At 44.6% G+C, this 10,102-nt stretch overlaps 1 non-coding gene across 1 annotated transcript; it reads right to left on the reverse strand.

Moving 5' to 3' along the window:
- Positions 1–5,454: 5,454 nt before the first annotated feature.
- trnar-ucu (transfer RNA arginine (anticodon UCU)) lies at positions 5,455–5,546 on the reverse strand. Its single transcript is given in 2 exon segments — positions 5,455–5,490; positions 5,510–5,546. It is a non-coding gene; the product is annotated as a tRNA-Arg (tRNA).
- Between the last annotated feature and the right edge of the window lie 4,556 nt (positions 5,547–10,102).

Raw genomic sequence — 10,102 nt, forward strand, 5'->3', positions numbered from 1 at the left:
TCTCTCTCTCTCTCTCTCTCTCTCTCTCTCTCTCTCTCTCTCTCTCTCTCTCTCTCTCTCTCTCTCTCTCTCTCTCTCTCTCTCTCTCTCTCTCTCCCCTTTCTCTCTGCCCTCGTCTTTCCCACCTCATCCTCCCTTTGCCTTCTTGCCGGTGTACGCTGTGTTCCAGACTCTGTGAGTCTGCGATTGTCCCTATGTTTAGTATTAATCTCCTTCTGTGCCTTACTCTGTATTTCTACCTGCTTTAACCTGTCTGCCCGCTGATATTACTTTCTGAGATGCCCCTTTCTCCCTGCTAATTTATTTCCCAACCGATGCTCCAGGTGATTTACCCTCTCCGAATACACCTGAGAGCTCAGGGACACTCCTCCCGATCAAATTCCTTCTCCCAGAGAAAGGGCATTCTCAGCGACCGCAGCAACAATTCCTTTCAACAATGCGACAAATGTGGCGGAGGTAGTGAGTGAGAGAATGAAACCAAAACCTTCAGGCTAGTAAAGCAAACTTGATTTGACTCGAACGCAGAATTTAACTTTATCTCCGAATCTTCGCTGATTCGGCACTAAATGGCACACTCATAGAGTTGGGTTTTCGTCCGGACTGGAAGTTACGAAATTTCATCTTCACCGCCCCTCCCTTTCCTGCTGACAGGTGCAATGTGGGCATTAAGCGCTTAGTGAGATGTCTGCAGCGACCTGTCTCAGGGTTGTTAATAATTATAGTGGAGCGGACAATAAGGGTAGACGTAACTTTCAGTTCTCCGAGGATTATCTCAAGCAGCGTAAAATTGAGTACATTTCTATAACCAATGTCATGTCAGTAATTAACCCAAGAGCCAGGTTTCAACACACTAAGATCAGTTGCTTCAGAGTCCGTTTGTTATTCACTTTGGGTTAGCTGACTGTAAACGAAGGAAAGTAGTTTATTTTTTTATTTGTTTGGAGATACACAGTACAATATACTCTTCCCGTCCATCGAGTCGCGCCGCCCTGCAACCTCCACTTGACCCAAGCCTAATCACAGGGCAGTTTTACAATGAGCAATTAACCTATGAACCGGTAAGTTTTTGGACTGTGGGAGGAAGCTTCGTATTTTCCCAAATGCCAATGTGAAGGCAGGTTAATCGATGAATTGTCGCAATCAAAAGTTTTTTCAGACCTGTACTTAAATGCTTAGTGTGATACAGAGGAAGCAGCGAGCAGGGTATCAGAAATCGAACGCTGTCCTTTTTTTCTTAGGTGCCAACTGCACCACAGACACCTTGATGTAGATATGGTTAGTTAATCTCTGGAACTGTTTGCCACGGATGGCAGTCGAGGGTCAGATCATCATGGAAACTTAAAGCCGAGAGAGATACGTATTTGAAACATCAAGGTGAGGGGAATGAAGTGAAACTTAAACAGGCACGCTGCTGGAAGTGTCCTGTGGGGACTTATTCTGAAGCAGTGTTGAGCTCGAACATAAAGAGCGAAACATGATGGTAACGTGAGTGGAATGGAGTGATGCGAACGGAGTGTTTAGTAAATCAAACGAAAATAGCACTGCAGAGTATTCATTCCAGGATATGATACAATGATTGACAACATTAGACGATACAGAACAAGTAACGCTTCATCATTATAGCTGCGGGACATCGCGAACGCTCCGTGGTTTAGCTGGTTAAAGCGCCTGTCTAGTGAAAACGAGATACTGGTTCAACTCATAGCGGAGCGTTTAATTTATGGATTGAATTGCGCAAGACGAAGACGGTTTTCATCCAAGTGCCACCATTCGCAGCACCTGCAATCAATTTTTAAAAAATCCCTCACAAAGGAGAAGAAATTATAAAGCAGTCTACAACATCTGGAGGCGGAGCTGAGTAATGATGGCGCTAAACGCAGACACTATTGCTTGCATATTCAGAAACAGCTCTATTTCCATCTTTAATATCTTTATTTTTCCCTTTCAGGGTTCTTTTGAAGACCCTGACCTGGAGTTACAAGCCCACGTCGGTTCCTTGCGGGAATGGGACCCGCTCTCGAGGTCTCATAACACGGCCGTTGTTGTTCGGCACGCCAAGTGCTCGGCCTAAGAGTCCGTCTCGGATTTGGAAGCCTAGGATCTCGGGGGTCTGGGGTCAGGCGGATCGAAGGTCGGTATCATGTCAGGAGTCCCGTGTGTCGTCAGGGGAGTCGAAGTATCTACGGCTGTGTGCCAGGAGACCCGAGATCTTTGAGATCTTCGGGCACAGAGCTCGAAAAAAGCGACGTAACGGACTTTTAACATTGTAAACCAACGAGTTGTTTGTTGCGTTCCTCCGCTTGTTGGGAAAACATTAAACGAATGGAAGAAGTTAAGTAAATTGAAGGCAATCACCAGCTTGATATACCTGCTCATAAACGGCCGTGTAGTTTGATAAGATGACGGATTAGAATCAGAATCGTAATCAGGTATAGTATGTCCTGAAACTTGTTGTTTTGTGGCAGCAGTATATTGGAATATAGTCAGCATGTTTGCGGGTGATCAGACAGGTGGGCAGAGGGGGTGGGGTGACCCTGCTGGTGAGGAATGAAATTCGGTCCCTTGCGAGGGGTGACATAGAATCAGGAGATGTAGAGTCATTATGGATAGAGCTGAGAAATTATAAGGGCAAAAAGACCTTAATGGGAGTTATCTACAGCCCCCCACACAGTAGCCTGGATATAGGGTGCAAGTTGAATCAAGAGTTAAAATTGGCATGTCGCAAAGATAATGCTACGGTTGTTATGGGGGATTTCAACATGCAGGTAGACTGGGAAAATCAGGTTGGTATTGGACCACAAGAAAGGGAGTTTGTGGAGTGCCTCCGAGATGGATTCTTAGAGGAGCTTGTACTGGAGCCTACCAGGGAGAAAGCAATTCTGGATTTAGTGTGTAATGAACCGGATTTGATAAGGGAGCTCGAGGTAAAGGAGCCATTAGGAGCTAGTGAGCATAATATGATAACTTCTAATCTACAATCTGAGAGGGAGAAGGGAAAATCGGAAGTGTCAGTATTACAGTTGAACAAAGGGGACTATGGAGCCATGAGGGAGGACTGGCCAAAGTTGACTGGAAAGATACCCTAGCAAGGATGACAGTGGAACAATGGCAGGTATTTCTGGGAATAATACAGAAGGTACAGGATCAGCTCATACCAAAGAGGAAGAAAGATTCTAAGGGGAGTAAGGGGCGACCGCGCCTGACAAGGGAAGTCAAGGAAAGCATAAAAGTAAAAGAGAAGAAGTATAACATAGCAAAGATGAGCGGGAAGCCAGAGGTTTAGGAAACTTTTAAAGAGTAACAAAAAATAACTAAAAAGGCAATACGGGGAGAAAAAATGAGGTACGAGGGTAAACTGATCAAGAAGATAAAGGAAGATAGTAAAAGCTTCTTTAGATATGTGAAGAGGAAAAAATTAGTTAAGACCAAAGTTGGGCCCTTGAAGACAGAAACGGGTGAATTTATTATGGGGAACTAGGAAATGGCAGACGAGTTGAACAGGTACTTTGGATCTGTCTTCACTAAGGAAGACACAAACAATCTCCCAGATGTAATAGTGGCCAGAGGACCTAGCGTAATGGAGGAACTGAAGGAAATTCACATTAGGCAGAAAATGGTGTTGGGTAGACTGATGGGACTGAATGCTGATAAATCCCCAGGGCCTGATGGTCTGTATCCCAGGGTACTTGAGGAGGTGGCTGTAGAAATCGTGGACGTATTGGTAATCATTTTCCGATGTTCTATAGATTCAGGATCAGTTCCTGTGGATTAGAGGGAAGTTAATGCTATCCCACTTTTTAAGAAAGGTGGGAGAGAGAAAACAGGGAATTATAGACCAGTTAGCCTGACACCAGTGGTGGGGAAGATGCTGAAGACAATTATAAAAGATTAAATAGCGGCACATTTGGATAGCAGTAACAGGATTGGTCCGAGTCAGCATGGATTTACGAAGAGGAAATCATGCTTGACTAATCTTCTGGAATTTTTTGAGGATGTAAATATGAAAATGGATAAGGTAGAGCCAGTGGATGTAGTACTTGGACTTTCAGAAAGCCTTTGATAAGGTCCCACATAGGAGATTAGTGGACAAAATTAGAGCACATGGTATTGGGGGTAGGGTACGGACAAGGATGGAAAATTGGTTAGCAGACAGGAAACAAAGAGTAGGAATTAACGGGTCCTTTCAGAATGGCAGGCAGTGACTAGTGGGGTACCGCAAGGCTCGGTGCTGGGACCACAACTATTTACAATATACATTAATGTTTTAGATGAAGGGATTAAAAGTAACATTAGCAAATTTGCAGATGACACAAAGCTGGGTGGCAGTGTGAAATATGAGGAGGATGTTAGGAGAATGCAGGGTGATTTGGACAGGTTGAGTGAGTGGGCAGATGCATAGCAGATGCAGTTTAATGTGGATAAATGTGAGGTTATCCACTTTGGTGGCAAGAACAGGAAGGCAGATTACTACCTGAATGGTGTCGAGTTAGGAAAAGGGGAAGTACAACGAGTTCCTGTTCATCAGTCACTGAAGGCAAGCATGCAGGTACAACAGGCAGTGATGAAAGCTAATGACATGTTGGCGTTCATAACAAGAGGAGTTGAATATAGGAACAAAGAGGTCCTTCTGCAGTTGTACAGGGCCCTGGTGAGACCACACCTGGAGTATTGTGTGCAGCTTTGGTCCCCAAATTTGAGGAAGGACATTCTTGCTATTGAGGGAGTGCAGTGTAGGTTCACGAGGTTGGTTCCCGGGATGGCGGGACTGTCGTATCTTGAAAGATCGGAGCGACTGGGCTTGTATACACTGGAATTTACAAGGATGAGAGGGGATCTGATTTAAACATATAAGATTATTAAGGGATTGGACACGTTAGAGGCAGGAAACATGTTCCCGATGTTGGGGGAGTCCAGAACCAGAGGCCACAATTTAAGAATAAGGGGTAGGCCATTTAGAACGGAGTTAAGGAAAAACTTTTTCACCCAGAGAGTTGTGGATCTGTGAAATGCTTTGCCTCAGAAGGCAGTGGAGGCCAATTCTCTGGATGCTTTCAAGAAAAGGTTAGATAGAACTCTTAAAGATAGCGGAGTCAAGGAATACGGGGAGAAAGCAGGAACAGGGTTCTGATTGTGGATGGCGGCGCTAGCTCGAAGGGCCGAATGGGCTACTCCTGCACCTATTGTCTATTGACTGTCTACTACCCCCATATTCCTGCCAAACTTGGAAGCTATCAGGACTGTTTCTTTGTCAAAAATTCACCTCCCTGTCTCTGAAATAATAAGGCTCAGTACCACCATCATTTTCTGGAAGATTTTCACGGACTGTTATGGTTTTAGAGATTTTCGTATCCGTGCTAAGTGATCGAGTTGATTATTTAAAGTCTTGAACTGATTTTCCAGCTTGTCCACCATCAGCTACTGGAATTCTGACCTTACTTATTGCAGGAAAAACACCGACTCTGGTGGGACTCGAACCCACAACCTTTGAATTACTTTATCGCCCATGAACTAGAAGTCCAACACGCTATCCATTGCGCTACAGAGCCTGTTGCCAACTCTTTTGGGGCATACAGAGAAAATTATTCCACATGAAATTGCAATCTGTCAACTGCAAGCATTCACTCTCTCTCAATCGTTTTTTAAACATAAAACAACGACATAACCAGTCAATCAGTTCCCATTTTATTGCAGGAGTGGATTTCCAAAAAACATTTAGAAGGACAGATGAATTGACGGATGGGTTAGATGAACTGCTAATTCTTTGTGCTCGTCGTGAGTTGTTGGTTTGATCATAAGTTCATAAGAGAAAGGAGTAGAATTAGGCCATTCGGTCCATCGAGTCTGCTTTTCTATTTCATTATAATTTATCCATTTCCTTCTTAACCCCATTCTCCTGACTTCACTCCATAATCTTTCAGGCCCTGACTAATCAATAACCTATCAATCTCTGTCTTATACGAACCCAGTGACATGACCTCTGCAGCCGCCTTTGGCAACAAATTCCAGATATTTACCATCATCTGGCTAAAGACATTCCTCCTCATTTCTGTTCTAAAGGGACGTCCCTCTATTTCGAGACTGTGACCTCTCGTCTAGACTCCACCAACAAACATCCTCTTCACATCCAGTCCATCTATGCCTTTGAACATTTGATAGGTTTCAATGAGATCCGCCTCTCCCTCCCTTCCCCTATTCTTCTAAATTCTAGCGGCTACAGGCTCAGGGCCTTCAATCGCTGCTCATATGATAACCCTTGCATTCCTGGAATCATTCTCGTGAATCTCCCATGAACTTCCTAATGACAGCACATACCTTTTTAAATAAGGAGCCCAAAACTGGTCATAATACTCCAAGTGAGGTCTCACCAGTGCCAGATACAGCCCCAGCAATACATCATTGCTTTTAGTCTTGAAATGAATGCAAGTTAACCTTTAGGGAATCCAACAAATCCAACAAATCAATAATACGTGTTTGCAACACGGATTTTTGATTTTCTCCCCGTTTAGAAAATAGTCTAAGCAACACACAGAAAATGCTGCAGGAACTCCGCAGGCCAGGCAGCATCTATGGAAAAGAGTACCAGAGACTTTTTGTGCCGAGACCCTTCATCAGGACTGGAGGTAAAAAGCTGAGGAGTCAGGCTAAGAAGGTCTGGTGGGGGTGGGGGGTGAGTGGAGGAAGAAACTCACGGTGATAGGTGATAGGAGGGAGAGGAATGAAGTAAAGAGCTGGGAAGCTGATTGGTGAAAGAGATACAGGGCTGGAGAAGGGTGAATCTGATAGGAGAGGGCAGAAGGCCATGGAAGAAAGAAAAGGGGGAAGAGCACCAGAGGGAGGTGATGGGCAGGTAAGAAGATAAGGTGAGAGAGGGAAATGGGAATGGGGATTGGTGAAGGAGAGATGGGGGCATTATCGGAAGTTCGAGAAATCGATGTTCATGTCATCAGACCGAAGGCTACCAAGTCGGAATATAAGGTTTTGCTCTGAGTGTGGCCTCATCACGACAGTAGAGGAGGCCTAGGACTGATATGTTGGAATGGGAAGTGGAATTAACTTTTCCTGGCGGATGAAGCGTAAATGGTGGCGAACAGGTCTCCTAATCTACGTCGGGTCTCACCGATATACAGTAGGCCACACCGGGAACAGCGTATACAGTAGATAATCCCAAAAGAGTCACAGGTGAAGTGTCACCTCACTCGGGAAGGACTGTTTGGAGCTCTGAATAATAGTGAGGGAGGAGTTGCAGGGGCAGGTGTAGCACTTGCTCCGTTTGCAAGGATAAGTGCAGGAGGGAGATCATAGGGAGGGACGAATGGACCAGGGAATCGTGCAGGGAGCGAGCCCTGCCGAAAGCAGAAAGTGGAGGTGGCGGTGGGGGAATGAGAGATATGATAAATAATGTGATCCCGTTGGAGATAGCGGAAGTTACGGATAATTATGTGCCGGAAGCGAAGGCTATGGAGTGGTAGGTGAGGACAAGAGGAACCCTATCCCTGGTAGGTGGCGGGAGGATGGGCTGAGGGTAGATGTGCGCGAAATGGAAGAGATGCAGTTGATGGAAAAAGGAAAGCCCCTTTCTTTGAAGAAGGAGGATATCTACTTAGTCCTGGAAGGAAAAACTTGAGAGCAGATGCGGCGGAGTCGGAGGAATTGAGAGAAGGTGATGGCATTTTTACAAGTAACAGAGTGGGAAGAGGTATAGTCCAGGTAGCTGTGAGGGTCAGTGGGTTTATAATAGACATCAGTAGGTAAGCTGTCCCCAGAGATTGACGTGTAGTGACCAAGAAACGGGAGGGAGGAGTCGTAAATGGACCAGGTAAAGTTGGACCAGGGTGGAAGTTGGAAACAAATAATAGACATCGTAGTATAATATAATAGTAGGTTATCTCTCTCCAGAAATAGAATCATAGAGATCGAGAAAGAGGAAGGAGGTATTAGAGATGGCCCAATTGAATTTAAGGGAAGAGTGGAAGCTAGAAGCAAAGTTGGTAAAATTGACGAGCTCAGCAAATGTGCATGAAGCAGCGCCAATGCAGTGGTCAGCGTAGCGGAGGAAGAGTTGGGGAGTATAACCATGGAAGGCTTCGAATCTAGGCTGTTCTGCATAGTCAACGAAGGGGCAGGCATAGCTGGGGCCTATGCGAGTGTCCATGAGTACCTCTCGAGCTTGGAGAAACTGAGAGAAGACGAAGGAGATATTGTTCATGGTGAGGACTAGTTCTGCCAGACGGAGGAAGGTGGTGGTGGAGGGGGATTGGTTCATTCTTTTGTCAAGAAAGAAGCGAAGAAATTTTCGGCCTTATTGATGGGGTATAATAAAAATGTATAGGGACTAGACATCCATGGCACTTGGGGCCTGGGAATTGCTGAGGACATCGAGGACATGGGTTGCGTCATGGACGTGGGTGGGATAGGACTGAACCAGGAAGGATAGAATGAAATCGAGGTATGAGGACAGGATTCAGTAGAGCAGGAGTAAGCAGAGGCACTAGGTATACCCGGTTAGTCAGGTTTGTGGATCTTGGGCAGGAGGTAGAAGCGAGGTCTGGCGTAGTGGAACTATATAGTAGTGGTTGGGAGTTCTCAAGAGTGGATAGGTTCAATGAGTCATCTATATCTTCAGAGTACTTTTTCTTTGGGGTGTATCTATCCTGCACCTTCTAAATTGCTCCCAGGTACTCAAGGTATTGCTGCTCTGTCGACACAAACATCTTTCCAACCACTGAGGTCAGGCTAACCGGCCTATATTATCCTTTCTTCTGCCTCTCCCCCTACCCTTCTTAAAGAATGGAGTGACATTTACAATTTTCTACACCCCAGGAAACATGCCAGAATCTATTGATTCTTGGAAGATCATTACTAATGCCCCATAATATCTTCAGCACCTCTTTCAGGAACCTGGAGCGTAGTCCATCATCCGGGTGACTTATCTACTTTCAGACCTTCATTTCCCAACCAGCATCACCCTAGTAACTTATGCTTAACAATCTTGAACTTCTGGCATACTACTAGTTTTTTCCACAGTGAAGATTGATGAAACATACTTATTTAGTTCGTCCGCCATTTCTTTGAGCCCTATTTCTATCTCTCTCACGTCATTCTGTCCAATATCTACTCTTTTTTTACTCTTTATATATCTAAAAAAACTGTTGATATCCTCTTTGATATTATTGCCTAGCATTCCTCATATTTCATATTTCCCTCCTTATGGCTTTTTGTTGCCAACCGTTGGTTTTTAAAAGCTTCCAAATCCTCTAACATCCCACTGCTTTTTGCTATATTTTATGCCTTTTCTTTTGATTTTATATGGGTTTGGACTTCCCTTGTGAGTCCCAGTTGCGTCAGACTGCTTTTAGTATATTCTTCTTCTTCTTCTTCTTTGGGATGTATCTGTCCTGTGGTTTCCGAATTGTTCTGAGAAACGAAACTCCATCAATTGCTGTTCTGTCGTGATCCCTGCTCGTGTTCCATTCCAATCAACTTTAGCCAGCTATTCTTTCATGTCTCCATAATTCCCTTTATTCCACTTCTCCCTCTTGAAATGCAGGGTGAACTCCATCACATTATGATCACTGCTTCTTAAGTTGTACTTTACCTTAAGCTCTTTAATCAAATACGTTTCATGCACTACACCCAATCGAGAATAGCCTTTTCCCTACTAGGCTCAACCATAAGCTGTTCTGAAAAACTCATCTCGTGGGCTTTCGACAACTTGTGTCACTTGGAGTCCGGCACCAACCTGACTTTTCCAATCTACTTGCATATTGAGATCACTTATGACAACCGCGTTATTGCTCTTTCTATCTGCTGTTGTAATTTGTAGCGCATATCCTGGCCACCTTTCAGAGGCCGGTATATAACTCCTATCAGTGTATTTTTTCTCTTACTCACAAGGATTATACACTTTCAGCTCTTGTGTCATCTGTTTCTGAGGATTTGATTTCATTTATTAGCAGTAGAGTTCCCCCCATGACCTCTGCTGACCTGCCTATCCTTTGGATAGAAGATATATCTTCGGCTGTTAGGCCCCCCCCCAACTACAATCTTCTTTCAACCCCGACTCAATGATGCCCCACAACGTCATATCTGCCAATCTCTATCT

The sequence above is a fragment of the Hemitrygon akajei genome, chromosome 11 (genome assembly GCF_048418815.1).
Source record: "Hemitrygon akajei chromosome 11, sHemAka1.3, whole genome shotgun sequence".
Classification (NCBI taxonomy): domain Eukaryota; kingdom Metazoa; phylum Chordata; class Chondrichthyes; order Myliobatiformes; family Dasyatidae; genus Hemitrygon; species Hemitrygon akajei.